General features: G+C 36.5%; 1 protein-coding gene across 11 annotated transcripts in view; it reads left to right on the forward strand.

Moving 5' to 3' along the window:
- DLGAP2 (DLG associated protein 2) overlaps window positions 1-20,614 on the forward strand; it is a 455,335-nt gene that overhangs the window by 110,862 nt on the left and 323,859 nt on the right. The window contains exon 1 of one of the 11 annotated variants that reach the window (XM_051778098.1): window positions 1,439-1,458. The exons of 9 other annotated variants lie outside the window; for them this stretch is intronic. The gene's annotated coding sequence lies outside the window, so the exon portion shown is untranslated. Of the gene's footprint in view, window positions 1-1,438; window positions 1,459-17,899; window positions 18,022-20,614 lie in introns of those variants that run through there. One more of the 11 variants, XM_051778097.1, reaches the window with a different exon arrangement.

Consider the following 20,614-nt stretch of genomic DNA (forward strand, 5'->3'; position numbering starts at 1 on the left):
TAACAAATTTCAGTTTAGTTGTAAAAATATTGGAACCCAGAGGAAATACTAATGCTGCTCAGCAGGACTGTGTCCCTGACTGTTCATGGTTCAAAGCAACTTCCTGTTTTCCTAGCACTCCTCTTAATCCTTGGGGCTAATAGATCAGAAACTTATCTTAAAGTATACCTTCTATAATTCTTGATATATAGCATCCTGAAATAAAGCTATAGAAGATTCTACCAGGTCTCCCCATCTGGTTCTTTGCTCCACTTGGGCTACTTGGGAAATGCCAAAGGGATACAGAGAGGGTCAGGCCCCATACCTGAATTCCCGTCTAACTGCAGAAATAAAAATAGTTGTATGTGGTTGTGCAAATTTGTACACCTACACAATAATGGCTTAGTTTTTCAAGCTGCTCTTCCCCCTGAACATTGAAAATAAAACGCTACTTATAAATGCAGCGCTGACTGCATAATGTCTAGTAATCATACCAAGGACAAGTATGGATCACTATCCTTTTACATTTCAGGAGTGAAGAGATCTCTCTGGTAAACAGATCTGTTCTTAAACAAACAAAAGATAAAGTTGCAGTCCCTTGTGTGATAAACTCAGTAATCCTTGGTTGTGCCAGACTCAGATTTTGGAGACAGCACCCTTCAATTACAGGGGCAAATGTACATTTGGATACAAAGAGTAGACAGTGAAGTGTAACTTTTGGTGAAAAAATAAGGCCTGCCCTGTTTTTCGTACACCTTAAAGAGAAAAGGGAAGAGGGATTATTTCTTAATACAGTGCAGACATATTTCTTTCAAACTGATAAACTTTTGAAAGTGTTATTGCTTTCTACCTTGAGGCCACCACATTTACAAATGTGTGAGAATCATGACTGTCTAACTGTAGGTGGGTAGTCACCCCTGAGCTTCAGACTTAGCCTATTCACCTATGCAACGCTGAAACAGCTCTGTTTTTAACTTTTGTCCACTTTGAATCGGTCCACTTACCCTCATCTTCAGATGTTAGCTCTCTGCCTGGTGGCTAGCATGGTGGAGGATGATTTCAGATTGTGGCTTCTAGATGCTATGGAAACAGAAATAAATATTTTTACCTTCTTTTTTTTATTTCATATTATGTAAGTGCATTAGTAACAATGCATGGCACAGGGAATGCAGTAATCGAATGTGCTGTGCAGAGCTTTCTCTTTGTTGCTTAGCAATTAAATGTATGCACGTAGCAGCAGCACTGACAAAAATGCTAATAAAAGGTGACAAGTTATATCTCCAGAAAAAATTATACAATTAAGAAAAAAATATCCGACAAGATACAGGAGGACCAGCAAATGGTACATATGGATAGATCTTGTCCCTCCTGAAGGCAAGATCTTCAGGTACTGACCACTAGAGGGGCTGAGATGATGGGAATAGAAGGTATCCACATTTATAGCATGGGCTACAGACACACAGTTGTGCAAACATCATGGTAAGGCTTTCTGTTGTTGTTGATGTTGTTTCTTTATTATTTGTTCATATTTTTATCTGTAAAATGTCTAGAAACATGTTTTGTTTCCTTTGTTTCATTTTTCTCCTCAGCGTTCAGGTTTGCAGATTTTTCACAGCATTTCTTTCTATCGAATTTCTGACTTTCCTAGCAGATGCTTGTGTCACAGTGTAAGATTTTATTTATATAACATGATGTAATCTATCATGCTAATGTAAATAGAATTCTCTATAAAACTGGTTCTTTAAGAATACCAAACTGCTTTTATTTATTTATCTATCTATTTATTTATTTATTTATTTATTTTGAATTCAGAGTAAATACGAAGCAGGGGAACTGCACTGTAGGTTGCAATTCTCAAAAAAGCCCCGCATTTAAAGACTCCTTTCTTTGTGAGATTTGTATGTTTAACCTTTCACTCCTCTCTTACCTTTAGTCTTCTAAAATCTGTGTAACTTGTGTTGTACCCAGGCAGTGCACCACTTCTTGGACTGGTTAATACTGATTGTACACTTGCTTTGCTGCGGATAAACATAGTCATCAAGGGTTTTTTAGAGCTTTTTTCCAAACTGGTTTGACACATTATTGCATGAAATTCTTTTTACTACATTCAAAGAATCATTTACAGGCTCAAAGTAATTACTCTTAAATCATTTATCAATGTCTGTGGTATTTAGCAAATATTTCTAGTTATGTGGAGTATTTAAATAGTTTTTCTTCTAACAATTCTTTCCAGCATTTCAGAGCTTTTTCTCATTAGATTTCTGCTCACCAAAGTGCTGATTCTGCACTTGACAGTCTGCCTGCATAGTGAATTGCAGGATCTGGGCCCAGTTTTGATCTATTTATACTATAGTCCATTTCATTTTAACTGAATGCAAGTACTAATTTGGCTTTACTTGCTTTCAGCATTATCTCAAGTTGTGCCAAACCATCAGACAGCCCATTTGGAGTTTGGCGGACTTTGCTGAAGCTCCTGCATTTTTGGTCAAGTGCTATCAAACAAAAGTAGCCTAACTCCCGGCTCAGTTCAACAATTCCAGTTCTCTATCCTGTGCTTTAGCAAATAAGATGGACTCTGAATCAGTGCAGATCAGCTTGCATTCTATGTTAATAAAATGAATAAAACTTCTTTTAATTCATGCATTATACCTCTTAAGAAATAGAAATGAAAACATACAGTAAAAATAATAATTAAAATTTGGAACATTACTTGACTTCTTTTCCCTGGCTTCTTTATGAGTGTGTTGATAGAACAGTGGTTCAGATAACTGCACGCAGAGCAATGCTGTCATATGATACAAACAGCAAAACGCTGTTCAGTGAGATTTTTTTAGCTAGTCCACCTTATGTTCACTTCACTTGTTCTGGTTTTTTTTTTCCAAAAAACAAGTCTTTTAGCATTAGTTAAGGAGGCAGGAATTATCTCATACAGATGAAACTATATGTCAGCCCCAAACCAGCTTGGATAAGGAAATGATAGTGTAAGATAGAAAGGAAGGAGAAGAGCAACAGATCATTGTGCTGAAATATATTGTGTGCATTTAGTTGTGATCTTCTTAACAGATATTTTACAACTTGTTCAGGACACTGAATCAAACATCCAGAAAACGAAAGACTGAATCCACTGGGATGAGATAAAATAAAATTTCCCTGCTTTCTCTCTTCCCTCTTCCTCCTACTCCAGTAAATGCAATCATGGCAAAAGCTTTGAGAGAATCACTTTGATTTCTGAAATACTTTTCTCCAAAGGCTGCATTTTGAAAGCTATTTCCAAATAAGCCTGTGCTACCCAGAAGCAACAGAAGTATTTCATGCTCTAGAAAGATTTTTTTAAACATATTTATGTATGCCTTCCTTCCCACGTTACCTGCAATGACATGAAAACACGGTGTGTGCATATGTGTATGTATGTATGCATGTGTGCATATAAAATGCAATGGGAAAAAGCAAATACTGTATAAAATTGTCTACTTAAATGTCTGCCTGAAAATGTATGCAGTATATTCTTTTTTAAGTAGCCTCCTCCTGGTAGTACCTTCACTCAGATTCTCACCATTCCCATGTAGTGTTCTGTAAATACCCTGTGAGAATGACTAGCAGGGAGGATGATCTTGCATAACAGGCAGCTGACTAATTTAGACCAGGAACATTGATCTACAATGACTGAAATAGTCCCAGTCTTTTTCCGATTTCAACATTTGAAGTTTTGGCATCACACTCATGGATACTTGTATAGTTCAGTCTCCGGAAGTCACTGTTCATATATTTTACCACTTTCAGGTAGATCAAGGAAGGGATAAACCATTCTGAATATCACAGAAATGATGGGATTTTGTGTGTCATATGTGTTCTCAAGACACAGAGAGGGCTATGTCAAAGTTTTGTAAACCGTCTCTACCCTATACCAGTTCTTTAACATATACCACAGCAGACCATCTTTTCCATTTTCTCAGCAAGCTACCTTGCCCTCCATATTTTATTCACCTTTCTGAACACTGTATCTTGACCTAAGCTGTTCTTCTCTTTTATCCATTTAGATTAATTCATGTTTTCATAAAAAGACTATCTCCAAAGACTTACTGAAATAATGAAACTTTGAGGTCCATCTCTTACCTGTATTTTCTTCAGTTTGGACCACCCAGGTAAAGCCTGGGGCTGTGACTGTGAAGTATGCTTCAGAGGTACACTAATTGTGCAGTTTTTGTGGCCACGTAGGACACTGGTTTTTGAGACATTGATTTAAATTAGTGCTGAACACTGCAAAGCCAAACACCGCAAAGAGGCAGGACTTGCTTGAGGACTGGTCTGTTCTGGGTCTGAAGCCAAGGGATGAAGCTGATCTTGCAAGGTGTCAATGTCTTTGAGCATAAGTGATTGCTAATCACTAGAACTGCGTGGAGGTCAGCTCTGGTGTTTTCATTTGATTGATACTCAACTCTTCCCATGGGTGTTTATACAGATCCAGTGTCATTGTATGTGTGTGTATTGGCAAACACATGTGAGAGTCCACTGGGATCTTTCTTTGACACCATTGAGCTTTCTCTCCATCCATCCTCTTGCACTTTTCTTAGAAGAGACCTTAAAAAACTTCCAATGTGCTACGTAAATAGACACACATCTTATATTCTCTGCTACCACAAAGATATGATTCATCACTACCACTAATTTTGTTGTGAATAACAGCAAACTGGATCTGAATTCATACAGTAGGAAGAAGTCAGGAAAGAAATGACTGTGTAGTTTGCTGGTTTTGTTTTAAGCAATGAATCTCTTAAAATAAACAATTCTTCATGAAATTTATACCCTTAAAAAAAAAAAAACCAGACGAAACCTAGAACTGCAACATCTATTGCTTCTGCTTCTGTTCATTTAGATCTATACTCTTATTGCAAAAACACATTTTAAATGAATAAAACACAGAAAAAGAACAGGTTAACAAATGGGCAGCCAGTTGTGCAATAATTTTTATAGGAAAAGGGGCATTAATTTTTTCTCTAGCCCCCATCCCCACCAGTATGTCTTGCTTACACTAATCAGCTCAGCAGTTTAAATCTTAAATTGGTTACCATTAACTACTTATACCTAACTTTCAGAAGACATCATTATGGAAAAGGTAAACTTGTTTGAGTCCAAATTTTCTTCCTCGCTAACAAACACCAGAAGAAAGTAATCAGTAAAATTTAGGACACTATTGTATAATATATGAGTAATCTGAGAAAATGTAATGTGTAGACAGCAGTCTTTCCTTGCTGTGCTGTTGCTCAGATACACAGCTTGTCTGAATCTAAATATATTGATTTATAAAAAGTGCATGTTTGGTGATACATACCCCATGAGCCTGAAAAACAGTGAACAGGAAGAATAATATTGATATAACTCGTTGTGTATTTGAATAAGCCCTTATAGGAGTACAGTAAGCTACAATGGAGTTAAGCTTTTAAAATTATATTGCAATACATGTTTTGGCCTGTGACTAGGAGAAAAGGGCATTCAGAGACATCTACTCAAAGCTTTTTTCTTTTAATCCTGATCAGTGCAGAAGAGGAGCTCTTCTGTGAGAATAGCTTGGCACAGAGGCCACATCCCAGCAATGGAGACGATGAAGTTAGACTTGAATATGATTTTTAAAGTGTGTGATTTGGTGCTCTTGGGCTCCATATCAGTATTAGTATGTGGCTGGAGATATTTCTTAATTGATGGACAGAAAAGAATAGTCTGTTCTTTTTTTTCAGTAGACAAGGCCTTTGCAACAAAAAGGATTATAAACATCCTATTTGAATATTATTTTTTAAAACATTTCTTTAACTTCATATTAACCACCGGTGCTCTGTTTTGTACTGAATGTAGATGTGTTTATCAAGATATTAGAGGGAAATACTTTGGCTGTGTATTTCTCATTGAGACACTAGTGGTAAAGGACTTCAGGAACCCTTTGCCTGTGGGACCCATTTGTGTCACCAGAATGACAGTAAGCCTTAAATCTGTGTCATTTTATGGATGCCACAAAATCAATCTGGCAGGCTTGGCATGGGAGGCCGTTCAAGAAGTGGGTTTCAGGGAAAGATCGGTTTTATTTTAACTGCTCAACCTTTGCAGAAGGTGAAGTGGATGGGGCTTTCTCCCTCCTGCCGGACAGCCCTGCCCAGGGGACAGCAGCTTGGAACGCTATTTTGAGTAGGTGCTGACTTGTGAAGAAATAGATATTTCAGTCGCAATGATGCCATTTCACTAGCTGAGAGGATATTTGCCTCTAGATGGAGCTGTCCACTTGCGTTACAGCGGAGCTGCTACAAGCATAAAGTCGCTAAAGTGCAATGTCCCTGGAAGGCTGGTCAGCAGAGCCCTGAAGCCAAACAGGTGTCTGGCTCAAGCATGGCAGTGGGTAAAAACTACAAATTCTCCTCTCCCTTTCTTATAGACGTGGGGATGGCAGAATAGGCTGAAGGGCAGATTTCCTTGTTTACAGCAAAGACTTTTATCCCTGCTCCCATCCCTGGATATTTTCTTTCAGGCTTTCTCTGCCCCCTCTCCTTGTTCACCCCTTGCAGCTTACTTTTTCTCTTGGCATCTTCGAGGCCTACAGAAGTCTCTTGTTCCTCAGCATCTTCATTGTCTCCTTAAATCCATCCACCAGCTGTATTCTATAAGAAAATGACTTTTTTATAGCTGTGTTTTCTTTATACTGTGTACTCAATTGCTGTGATTGTAAATCTGCACTATATTTGTGCTTTAGGTAAAGTCGGGGCATGTCTTCTATGTGCTTCAGTTTGGAATGATTTCTAAAGCATAACTCATAGCTTTACAGGTCATTTGATCCCTAATTTGGATTAATTTAATCTGAGCAAGGTCTATGCTCAATTTAAATATTGTCCCATTATAAATTATCTCATTTGTGGGATAAGATGCTCTTCCATGGCTTGTAATGCTGCAGCTGAACACCTATAGGAAGCCATATTTAGGCCTGACTGCTGGGTTCCCAAGAAGCTGGGACAGTGAATTTTCATTGTACTGAATTTTCATATGTGTTCCCAAACAGAAGAAAATGTGTTTCTGTGCCAACCAGCTTGTAACATATTTTAAGTAGCATGATGTGACATACTTAATAGTTAGTATAGAGAGGTCAATTTATTTTTTTGGCATTTCTCCCAGGAAATAAGACGGGAGCACAAGTAAGTAGGCAAGCATAACAGAAAACAGCTTAAAAGTCAGAGTAGCACTCTGCTAATAAATATCAGCCTTTTGGTGTACTCTTCTTCCACAGCTGCACAGGTTTTATAAGCTCCCACTAAACTGCTATTCTGTTTTTGTCAAAACCTGGACACATGCATTTACTAAGATATGATCAGAAGAAAAATGTTTTCCACTTTCTCATTTATACTGAAAAATTTTGAACAGATAACTGTTCAATATTTTCTATGACTTATATAGAAATTGCTGACTATTTTAAACCAACAGCTGAGTCCTTTGAACTTCTGGGAAGTACTTTCCTCCCTCTTTAATGCATCTAGGTTCCATGCATGGAAATGATACATGAAAAGTGACCACTGCTGGTTTGTTGTTTCATGTGATATTTAATGCATTAGCAAAAGTTTGTTATTCTGAAAGTGAGAGATTACAGGGAAAAGCTTTATTTTTCAGTTCAGTTAAGAAAGTAATGATATGACAGACAGTATTCTGGGTTCTTACACATTGGACATCTGGTCTGAATATACCCTACCAACTAAAAAGTCAGTATCAAGTTCAATTTGTGTATCTATCTTTTAAGAAAGTATTTATGATTTTGGGAAAGCTCCATCTGTTACTTTTGGGGGTGTTGCTTGAGTCTTTGGGGCTGGCAATGGTAGAAGAGATTATGTAGATTTGGGTGTTGAGGGGACTATATATCCTGCCTCAGCAGCACGAATAAGCCTCTGATGATGCTACTTTTCTACAAACCATAGCTAAAGTTCAGTGTAAGTCCTGCTTAAGGTTCCAAGTATTTTACCTGCATGTCCTGTATGCAGTGAGCACTGTGCCCTTCCTGAAAAAGGGGAAAAAGGTTCTCAGTGAAAGGACCTCAGTGAGTGTATTGAAGAGTAATATTAAGAGCTTTCACCTATAGGGATCATCAGCAAAATCACATACAGGAAAAATAAAGGAAAATAACTGAACTGATAAAGAGTGCATTGATATCTGTCAGATATGTAGCCTGGTGACTAAAAGCAATCAGCCTTAAGAAGGTATTGAGGTGAAAAGAGGAAAAATAGGCTACTTAAATGTAGGAGGAGTGGCGATGGTGGTTCAGGCAGGTTGTCTAAATAACCAGCTACAGCAGGGAGCAAAATCACTCGGTGTGCTGGGAGGAACTTAAGTGGAAATGTACCTGAAGTAAAAGGATAAAACTAAGAAATGGTTTTTGGTGACTCTTGAGGACACAGCCACTGGACACAATTTTAAAGAACTTGGTATACTGCGTGACAGTGAGTTCAGAAAATATTACAGGCTCTAGCCAGTTTGATGTTTATGTAAGAATACTGAAAGGAAGAATCATGCTGATTGCTATAAGACAAAGCAAACAAAAAAAAATCAGTTTTACGTATAGCTGTTTCTTATTAGAATAGACAGGGAATTTAACCATGGAAGATAAACTTTTAATTTTCTTAGTACTGGAAAGATTTACAATAATACTAAGCATATTCATCTGAATTTGCCTTGCTAAATCCTCAGCTAGTGCCTCTCCTCTGGCATCCTGTACAGCGTTTTCTGGCTTTCAGCTTTACACTGGCCAAGAGCAGACAGCTGTTCCACACACACTGCTGAAGCTGGGGTCTGCAAAGCATTTCCACTGCAAGGCTTCTCCTGCAATAATTGTTCTTATACACAGATGTGTAATAATATGCCTCAGCTCAGAGTCTATACTTAAACAGATAAAAGCAGCACAGCTAAGATGCTTATAAACCAAAGAGATTATTTTTTTTGTCTGAATAATTTTGGTGCATTTGGTGAATTTTAATGCTTATGGAAATGAATGATTTTATTGGAGGCAAAGAAAGTGTAGGCAATAACCATAGTGACTTCTACACATATCAGCTTTGCCAGTGTGCTTCAGTTCTAGACCGCAAAATCCTAGATATCAAACATTTGTATGTCCTTATTGGAAAATCACAATGAAGGGTTGATGCAGGGATGTTATTGTCCTTTCATAAAAAACTAGAATCACAGGAACAAAACAATCATTTGCGAAGTTTCTCACTAAGGTCAAATCTAAAATATGAAAGCATTAAAGGGTGCCACTGTGAATATTAATGTTATTGCTGGTGTTTTCTTTTGCATGCTGGCAGGGTTAAATAATCTATCAGTGATACCCTCATTTTTGTCATATCATTTTCTGGCCCTCAGCCACCCTTAAAGAAGACACAGTTTACAGATATACTGAGCTAATCTTTTCTAAACTACTGCTGGAGGATTTTACTTCTTCCTCCATTCCATTGTTAATGAGTAATCTTGCACACATTGTATTTCTGCAAGAAATATGAAACTTTATAGAAATATTCTACTGAAAGAATATTTCTACTATTTTGTTTGCTATGGCTGAAATTGCTTAACTATTTTTAGTAGTCATTCTAAACAGTCATTTCACTGCACATTTCAACTGCTACACTTACGTTACAAGCCTCTGGATTTATTCAAGCTAAAAAAAAGATATTAGAATTTGTAGTACATGTCAGCTTGGAAATTTTCTTTTGGGATGGGAGTGAGGTTCTCTGAAATGAAACTTTAGGCTGACAGAGGAGGCAGAAGATCTAACTGCTATTATATGAAATTGTTATATATTTGAGTATTGAATATTACAATATTGAGTATTTTATATAATTTCATTAAAGTATTCAGCATTTTTTATAACAAAGAAGCAGTTTCTCTATCCCATATTGTGAATATTTTTTTCTCCAAAAAAAAGGAAGCATTAAATATAGTTTATTTTGTTTCTAAAAGACAGATTCAATTATTTCCTAAAAGAGGCCTTGTAAAGGTTGTGAGAAATCAACATACATTGTTGATTATTTGGCTGTGTGTAAATACATGCATCTGTTTACCTTTATTCTTTAAGTTAGCATGTAAGATTGAAGAGAATTTACATCAAAATGTATTTTTAATGTATATTGTGGCATCCAGTGTACTACTTTTCCTCCCATTGTCCTTGTACCATGCTTTTATATCTAGCTCAGATTTGGAACTGCAGAAAGGTCATTTAAGTGCTATGGGCTTTTCCACCTTCTAAAAACTCACCAGTGATACATTCTTAATTTAGAGTTTGACTTTTCAAATTTGTAGGGGAAAATCCCGATTCTTGTCGAGCTGTTGCACAGGTATGAAGTAGGGTCTCAGAAGAAGAGCCCTTCAAGAAGCTTTTGTAAAACAGGTGGTAACAATCAGTCCTTGCTTTGAAGACCTTGCAATTCATTTAAACAAAAACAAAAAGACTTTGTTTTCCTGATTGTATTTCAAGTGAATGTGACAAGCTAAGTGTGTTTGTCCGAATGGTTTTGTTGGGATTAATTATACCAAGATGCTCAAAACCAGCAATGAGTAACACTGAGCCCTATATTTTTTTCCCTAAGAGCTAAATCATTCCAACTCACTTAACTAATGTATTGATTGACTTTATCGAGTCCATAATAGTTCTGAGTTTATGAGCTGTGATGCCTGGAAATGGATTAGTGGCAGTGCCTGTGATGAGATATGGCCAGAAGACGACTGTTTTGTCTCTTGGTAACATGTGAGGTTACAGAATTTGACTTTGTTTCACCTTCAGAACAAAGCTTGTCATCGCAGATCACTCTGTATCAGCCACAACAAGGACCTGAACATGATGTCAAACCTCACAGAATGTTTTGACTTGAAAAAAATCCAAACCCTGGTACTTCAGCTGTTGCAGCACAGGATACAGTTAATATTGGGTTTACGTAGTTGTAATATTTGTATACTGGAGGTACAATGCAAAAATTATGTGAAGCAGAATTTTATTTACACACTAGACACTCTAGACTACATTGTTATTATTAGCAAATAATCAAGAAATGTTAATGAGACCTTGTAGGCTGTCTCTTTCTCCTGGCTATGACTTGCAGACAGTGCTTCCACTTCGAGACTCACTGTGTGAGGTGCCTCCTTTGGGCTCACCAGACCCTGAGAAAGCCTTTGAATTATCTGCAGCTGCTGTCACGTGTTTCTCTCCTCCTTCCCCAAAATCTTGTTTATCTGCTTTTGCTTTTTGCTAGTGATTTTTCTTGATTTCTTTACGCAAAGCCAAATCTCAACGTCTAGAGAGACTAGAACGTCTAGAGGACTAGAACCTCAGATCCTCCTTTCCTCTTCAAGCAGAAGATCAGCTTGTATTATAGGTGAAGAATTTATTTTTCTAATTATTTTACTTTCTTTTTTTTGAAGACGTGTCTTTATATATATATATATATTTAAACTCAATACAGAAGTAAGGAGAGGAAATCGTATTGATAATTATTTCCAGGAATTCAGACTTACCATTTTTGTTGGGATATTTTTGACTTCAAGTTGTATAACCGGATAAGGCTCAACGAGAAGCTTGAGAAGCTGGTAGTTTCAGTACTTACCTATATCTTATTAATTTTAGTACTTTTGGCTGAGCATAAGCAAATAGGAAGCTTTTTGCTGTACAGATTTCACGTGTGTAGAAAGATATTGTACCTCTGTTTGAATTCCCTAACACATAAGAGCAAACTATTCCTGGTTGTTTACAGTGCTCTGTGCAAACATGCAAACATTTACACCATGCATTTAAGATGGAAAACCTCAAACCAAGAAATTCTAGTCTTTGCCATTGCTATCTGTGCATTTCATTATTGTCATCAATGATGGAAGTTCAAGCTTCAGATAAAATGAATGTTTTCCTTCCTTACACACAGCTGATATAAGGACCTGCAGTCCCATCTCAGTGTTTTTCCCTGAAATGCTGCTTACTAATCACATTTAAAAACTGCCAATACAACTGTACTACTTGAAGATGTATTAGGTACTCCAGCTTGCCAAGGGACAACAGATTTCTTGATGTGAGATGTGTTCATCTTCAAGTCCTTCCTCTTTGTTATATTTTTTCCATAGTTTCTAGAATGATTTTTATAGAGCTGCACCTTCAGTTTTGTCATGGAGTCTACTGGTCATCCTTCAAAGACATCAGAAATGCATAAAATCTAAAACCAGACAGGAAAAAATTGTCTCACATCACTTTTTGTCTATTTGAACATAGAAAAATGGGAAGGAGAATGAAAAGGGGAAGAGGAAGTCAAGGCAAGGAACACAGGACTACAAGTGAAAGAACTGTGTTTGACTCGAGACATGGATCAGTAAACAAAAAGATAGAAAGATTAAAGCCTTTTATTTTTCACAAGTCACTAGTAACTACTTTTACTCAAAACAAGAATGCTCAGAAAGCCTACACTAACATTCTCAGACTAGTGGCTTCTGAAGCAATGTTACCTGAGAAAAATTTTGTAGGTTTGGTAAAAATAATGCCACTGTTATAAAGTTTGTTAAAATTAAATAGTGCAAAGTTGAGAAGCTTCTTAACTGCTCTAAGCTTGCGCATATCTACAGGGAGACCAGGTGTTTACTGTTTCTTTTTCATTTCCTGTAAAAATTTTGAGATACCAAGTTCTTGAGTACATTCTTAAAATGCTACTGCAAAGAAAAGGCTGAAAGCTCTGAAAACAAAAAAAAGAAAGGGTAGGCTATTAAAAGCCTCTAAATTAAGCCCTCCAGAGATGTTGGTAAGAAGCAAAAAGTGAAAATTTTGAAGGAAACTCATTTTCTTTAAAAGAAGGCATTAATGATAAATTTTTTGATGTTACTATTGGTATATGGTCTTTCAGGATTATCTTTTTCTTTGTTGTTATTGCTCTTCTTCAACACTTGCAGTGAAGGGCAGCTGGATGCTTTTGCAGTCTTGCCTCCAAATGAGTGAGGAATTGACAAAGCTGTCCTGCTCACAGATGCATCTTCCACTTTATTAATATCAGAATTTGAAGAATTAATGACATCCTAACCTGGAAGAACCCTCTTTTTTCATGTCACAGGTTTATGACCATACCATAGCTTTGCTCTTTGATCTTCAATGAAAAAAACTATCTTGATAAGTCTCCTGTCTGCCAATGGGAATGTTTTGTCACAATAGCCACAATTTATAGAGAATCCTGATCTGAAATGCTCAACGAGTTAGATTTTTGGACTACAAGGATGAAGCCTACCAACCTCTCTGGAAAACCATCAGGCATCCTACAGTATGGAGGTCTATGATAGAAGAAAGTTTTACTTACTGCTTATATTAAATTATTTTGTACAACCTTTTGTACTATAAGTGTTTCAATACAGCTGCCTTTCACAGCAATGGGGAGTTCCACTGAAAAGGAAATGACTTAGTAAAATACACAGTTTCAAAGACAGAATGACATCAAGTAGAACTTTTTACCCTTTTCTTCCAATCTCAAGAAAAATTATAACTTATGTAGAAGAGACATTAGATGCAAACCATGGTCACCCCTTATTGATCAACATTTTTGTTTTTGAAAACCAAAGCAAAGCCCCTCTTTAAAAAAATTTAAAATTTCTGCTCCCAATTATTTTAACATTCATATGGAAATGAAAATTATGTGGTTTCCTATCAGAAAATGTATTTTTTTATTTGGCAGATTTTTTTTTACACCTGTATTCTTATGGAGTGTGAAATAAAATGAACACTCATGGGGTTTTTTTGGGACACCAGCATTGCAGCTGGTGGTATAGAAATGAGCTTGTGAACAGATCTTTTTCCTGATTGTTTCAAGCATTAAGTAATAATTTATTGTGATTATAATTCTTCAGAATTTATTTAGGTGCGATATTGGCAATAGATATTTCTGGCTTTTTGTTGAGTAATAGGATTTTGACAAGTAATTAAAAACTGCAGATTATTCTTCATTAACATTTCTACATTATGACAAATTACATTTGGCCTTATGAGGCTGCAAACTCCCTTTGAGTTTTCCACAGTGCTGTTTAAAAGCAATAGTGACGACTCTCAAAGGGATTTAAGGAAGAAACTTTGCTTAGGTACAGCAATGTGATGCATCTTGTAATAATGTCTGTCCAAAGGATCCCATCAGTTCAGTTCAGCTCCCCAAGAGATTTAGGCACAAGTAGAGCTGGCTAAAAGAATGAGGATACACTTTTTAGCCCTTAGCATTTCTGATCTTGGCTGCAAATATTAGAAAAGTTAGTGGACTAAAATTTCCTTCTCCGAGACTCTTGCCTAATTTTCCTGTTTGTTTGCCTTAGAAACAAGTGGAGATGCAAGTTCTTATAAGGCTTTTCTTTTTCTTAGTGTGTGTGATCCTTGTTGATCGACATGCACAAGGGCTGACCTGAGTAGCACCATTAAAAGAAGCATCACACAATATGCAGTAGCTGTTTTCCTACTCTACTTCTGGAAAAGGATGACATGTAAGAATTCACTTTTTATTTATACTGACTGTTTGTTGTTTGCAGTCTAAAAGGAGAGCATTGCAAGATTTTTTTTAGCATAATTTTTTGTTGGTTTAGTGTTTCCCCACTAATTAATATAAGTTACAATGACACTTACTGGCAGGGCTTCTTGGTACTCAAATCAGCAGACAAGCTCATTTAACTGAAGCAATTATTATTAAAATATCAGTAGGTGTTTTAGAAGGTAGCATCCTTCTGTCTCCTACCTTTCAGAATCGAGGTTCAATAATCCACTGGTGTTCTATAATTTAGGTTTCAGGTCTTATTAGTGGAAAGCCTAGACATTAAAGAAGATCCAGTCTACTTATTCTCTACCCAGGAATGTGTAGATTTATTAGCTGGCCCTAATATCTGGAGAGATTTAGTTTCCAGTTATGCTAGAAAGAATAAACCAAAAAAAAGGGAAGACCACTAGGAATTTCAAGGTGCTTTAAGGACATTTAGACTTATTTTTTTGGATATCAGGGTACTTGAGAGATCCCAAATGTAATGGAAAGAACTTAAGAGGGGTAGAATATTCTGTTATGTGGTCTGCAGTTTTATCAGATGTCCACTGTGCTTGCTTAGTATTAGATGTTGTGGCTTATGACAATCTCCCCATGACCAAGTACAACAGCTTTCCCTTCCATGGAGTGACTCATCTTTCAGGCTCTTCTTGAGACAGTAATATGCTTGGGATATTTTCTCACCCTATCTCCCTAGACAATAGGGAGCTGTTTGGGAATGACAGTCCATTCTCTTTAGCACTATCTTTTATAAAGCCTAGAAGCCTTTAAGCAAAGATCAGAACCATCAGGGCATCTTCCACTGGACCATGTTTAACATCCTCCTCTGCATGGGAGCAAACTCCAAGCTCATCACTGTGTCCTTGGTAAGCTCAAAACTAGGTTAAGGAAGAGTGGTGATATCCTTTGGTCAGATTCTGAAAAAGATATTGTTTTAAGAAAATGAATGCTTTCCTACTACATCCTGGGAACAGCCTTAAAAGTCTTTGTACATTAACAACAAAATCTGACATTTGGTGTTTCCCAAGGCAGGACTGAATTTGATGAAGCAGTAATGAATTTTCTTTTAAGCTATTTTCTGTCTTTTTTTTTTCCTCACTTCCATTTCAGCAGCTTTTATCTAACCAAGAGAGAAACTTCTGGACCATCAATCTCAGTTACACTCACATACATTTCTAGTTTCTAACTGTTTCTTGTGTTATCTTTATCTTTTGTCATGGAAACACGTGGAAAATATTTATGCCATCTGGACACACAGATTATATGCTTTTCTATTTCCACCCAGTACTGAAATGTAGGGGTTATGATATCCGGAGTCAAAGCTACACTCTATGCTTAGACAGTGTATTTGGGAAGATCAGCTAGTGTTATCTTGAAGGCAAGCACAGGAGGGAGAAGGAAAGAACCTGTTCATATCTAAATGCTCGTATCTAAATGGCCATGCAGTGCTCTGAAATTGTTTTCTCCATCGTTTTCAATCTCTGAGGAAGGAGTTCTTCACTTTAGAGTGCTTTTAGAAGAAAACATTGACTTCTCTGTTTTGACAGCATGGCTGTGTCTTGGATGCTGTGCTCAGATTTTGCTTTCACCCCATCTAGACCTGAAGTGAGTCATTTTGGTATCAGTCAGCTCTGAAAGAATAGCTTTTATTATTAACATTTGAACTGCTTTGCCTTTTGGACCCTCCCTACGTGTAATACAGAAATTTAGTAGAGGTCTCTGGCCCAAAGATACTATGAAGTAAAGGCAAGGTATAAAAAGGACCATCTACAGTGGACAGGCTGGATTTCCAGAAGTGGACTCTGTTTTGGTGGAAATCATCAGTGGAAATGTATATATTATATACAAGACCTCTCAGGTTATGTGCTTTTAAGCTTTGAAGTATTCTTCCCCAAAACCCCAGCTTGACTGGTGTTCTGGTGAGCATTGTACAGATGTGAATGTGGATGGATCCTAATGTTACATGTCTCTTCCTGTGTATTAAGAAGCTGTTTAGATGCAGCTCAGTCTGTTCAAAGCAGGAATAACTAAACCAAGATTTGTGGAGATTCTGTTCAAAAATGCCCTGAGGTAATTTTTTTTTTTTTAATCAGGAGATCTTTTTCTGAAGTTCTTACCAACTTCTGCCAGGAGAAGTATTAAATACAAAGTTCTTAAGCAATTTGCTTTAGCCTCTAGCTACAACCGAGTCCCTTGGGGAAAGGGTGGGTAGGCAAGTGAACGCTGTGTCACCTTTAACTCTCCTCACATCCCTATGTGTTAAAGCAGGCAGATGGAAACTAATTTCAGTTATCTGCATCATAGCATTTCCTAAATATGTATATTTAACTGAATGATTTTCTGAAGAACACACTGATGTAAGAAATTAAATCCATGTAACGAGTGCATGAAGCAAGCCTGTCTAGCAGACTGGATTTCTAACAGTCCAAGGGTACTTTGATACAGAGTTCATAATCCAAGCTACTGTGACAAGCAGCTGCTAATTCTGAAAAATCTTCTCTAAGAGTGGCTAATTTGTGCATCACTGAAGCACTGGTCCTTTTAGCTGTCAATGCATATTTTGCATTTGCAAGGAAAGAGAATATTCAGTCTTTTATTATTTGTTAAAAAGAAACTGACAGCTACACTTCTAAACTGAGAGTGATTTTGTTCATATCTACCAGTATCCTTGGGAGTGCCGAAGGCATTTGAAAAGGTGCCGCTGCTTTGTCATTATGTTTCATCTGCCTTTACTACCTCTCTAGGATTTTTTCTCCAGTTTTAGGTGTGGGGTTGTTGTTTTTTTTAATGAGCTCCACCAGACAGGTTTAATGCGTCTCTTCATTTTCAGTCTTTTAGATGATTATGCAGGATTCATGATATCACATCAGCAGAAGCTGCTGTAGATTGATGGGACCCAATCAACCACCCTGCCCACTCAATATTATAAAAATTTGTGTCGTCAGTAGTCATGACGTTTTGTAGGAAGTTGCCCATTTATGGATACTAGAGCAAATGATATCATCACAATAGGTGGCTCCTGTCTAAATAGGATCATTTGTGAAATAAGATTACAGGCATTTATCTGGGAAACAGGAGACAGAGGCACCTGCTTTATGTAATTGATATCCTGGGGAATTATTGTGTACAATAATCAAGAAAAATCTTCACTTCTAATTCTGTTATGTGGGAAAAGAACCTTTCTTTTTTCTGCCTGCATAAAACAAACCCCACTTCCACATGGAATAAGCTCCAGACCATGTTTTCTATTATGCTTGAATATATGGGACATGCATTGCAATCCTATGCTTGCCACACTGCTGCAGTATACTTGTTTTGCAGAGCTCTGTAGCAGGCTAGTCAAAGCTGTGACTAACCAGATCCTTGGATACATACTCTAATCTCTGGCCTTTATTTTTACAATGAATTTTATTTGTTCATTGATTGTATATTTTTTCTGATTTGTGAGAAGCTTCATGCTCTGTGTTTGGATGCTGACTGCAATACAGCAATAGTCTTTGATACGGTAAGTCAAAGATGACTCATTTCTTACTCTTGTGCCTTCAATTTATACTTTCTACAACACCAGCTCATCAGGTAGAAAATTATGTGTTAATTAATGTTGAAGTAGTTAATTTTCAACAGATGCTCTTCCCTTCCCTCCCCCCAGTACTTTGCACCATGTTTTTTTTCCTACTCATGAAAGCAATAGGTTTGAACTGTCTTTAAGTAAAATGCTTTTACTGTGTTATTTTTAATAATATTGCCATAATTTTATCTATTCTCTAATTTCAACAATAGAAAAGAAAATAGATCACACACAGAGATTTGGAACTTAACATGTGATGCTAGAATACGATAAGTTCAGTTCAATGTTAACCTTTGTTACAGCAAACACAATTGAAAAGGCAAGAATCTTTGGGGATTTATACTCCAGATAAAGTAGATGGGTTTCAGTTTTTATTTGAGTATTAATACATTCAGATACATCCAGCTACAAGAGCCTTTATTTTATGTGAAAGCAGTGGAGAGAAAATGCCTTACAGAAAGACAGTTTTCTTTGTAATGCAGTGTGCAGAAGATTCAGTAGTACTCCTTATCAAGTGCACTACATGAGATAAGAGCAAAAAACCCCACATATTTGCTGCACAGTGATAGGAGCCCTTACATTATAGAAATGTTGCTAACAAAAAATACTATCAAACAGAAATATTCTTTAAAGAGCTTTAAAAATGTGCTGTGAGCACACACACACACTCTTTCGGATAGGTAACATTAATTGTACAGTAAGGGTTGATTTGATATAAGATTTTTTTTTTTGAGAAACTTAGGTTTCAGCAGAGGTCTGGAAGATCACTGGGTTACTGGGTCTCCTTCTGTAAAATTCATTCAATCCTGCTTTTAGGATTGGCAACTTTGCAGCAAGTGAACAGTGTTCAAATGGCTTGAAATGTTTCAATATGGGAAGTATTCTCTGTATGTATTTTTTCCCTTTCGTGTCTTAAACTTTTCAAAAGTAGAGGTTTGGGGTTTTCTTTTTTCCTGGAGTACCCTTCTAGTTTTGGATATGCCTATCCAAAAAATCAATGAATTTGTATTTGCCAGTATAGGTTTCTGATGTGCAGGTAAAATAGCTCACTCTTTAGAAGTTTATGCAGGAACAAAGCCACAAAGGAAAAAAAAGCAGGATCTGTATGAAATAAGAATAAAAGCTCAGGCTGGCTGTCATCAATTCACAAGTTGTAATTATGGTTGCTTTTTTATTTCTGCGGAGAAGTTTGAAGGTTTGATTTCTTTAGCACCAATGTGATTATTTTACAGGCATGCATTAATATCAGTTCTTGCATTTGATCATATCTGTGAATCCATATCTGTCATGTTTTCCTGTCACTTGAGACAGACTACATCCTTTTTATATAGCAACAAGTGACCAACATGAGCATGTAGTGCCCAGTGCAGTAAATTTTAAAAGGTGTCTTTTGAAACATGAAAACAGTCAAACAACACTTTTGCTAGGTGTTTAAAATCAGTGTGTTTAGCAAAGTTGGTGAGTACTGGCATTATTTTTTGAATGAAACATGCTATTTTAAAATGCTAGCAGGCAGGTGAAGGTACTTCAACACATGAGCATATTAAACATCAGCACTGTGCCTGGCATTATCCTTTGCTTTTCCAACAAAAAACACAGAATAAAGGCTATTTTGTCCAAATAGTTGCATAATGAGATCTACTTAATATGTTTCATGGAAGCTTTTTCACTACAAATGCTTTTTAAAGTGATCTAGAAAAATGAAGGCATTTTCACAGATTTCATTTATGCATAATAAGAGAAAGCTGAAGGAAAGTGGCAGATACTGAGTGTAGAGGCCAAATTGCATGCTCTGTGTTTCAGACATACAACTGTTATGTAGCTTAGCTGATTAAATTTCAAATATCAAGCAGTTTGCAGGGTCCATCTTCTGGAGAACAAAAATAAAGAAATTACTGTGTAGTCACTGCTTTTATTAGTCCACCTATTTTGAAATTTTATGTAAAAAAAGGCATTAATATTTTTTTCCAATTTTGCATCTCTTATAATTTCCCACTAAAGGGAAGCAGATTTGGCAGCTGCTTTTCATAAATAATAAAATACTTTAAAATTAATAGAAAAGAGAATCAACATAATTGGAGCAATAAGCATACTGCAGGGCATATAAATAAAAGCAACATATCCATTATCTTTAAAACAGTATATCCAGTTCTTAAATTAATTTAAAAATATAGAGAAGGAGAAAGGGCCATTGAACAGAGCATACGATGTTCCACCTGAGCTTTATCTAATAAGTTTTTAAATTATATATCCAGGAGTCATAGAACTCTGTAACAGATTACATCATATTAGTTATGCTCCATAGATTTTCCTTATTATTTTTGGCATTCTGTTATTGCAAATGTATTAGCAATCTCAGTTGTATTTTTCTGAAAACTTTTTGATCTCTATGTTTTGTAGTTCTCTACTTAATTTTAGGCTCTTACCTTTGTCATTGCAGTAAGCTTATGTAGTTGATAATTTGGTTCTGGTTTTGAGGAGAAAACCTTGAATTTGTGCTAGAGTACATGAGGGAACGTCACAAATAACT

The sequence above is a fragment of the Manacus candei genome, unplaced genomic scaffold, assembly GCF_025592945.1.
Source record: "Manacus candei isolate 608988 ecotype Guabito, Panama unplaced genomic scaffold, ASM2559294v1 h1tg000011l, whole genome shotgun sequence".
In the NCBI taxonomy this organism is placed as follows: Eukaryota; Metazoa; Chordata; class Aves; order Passeriformes; family Pipridae; genus Manacus; species Manacus candei.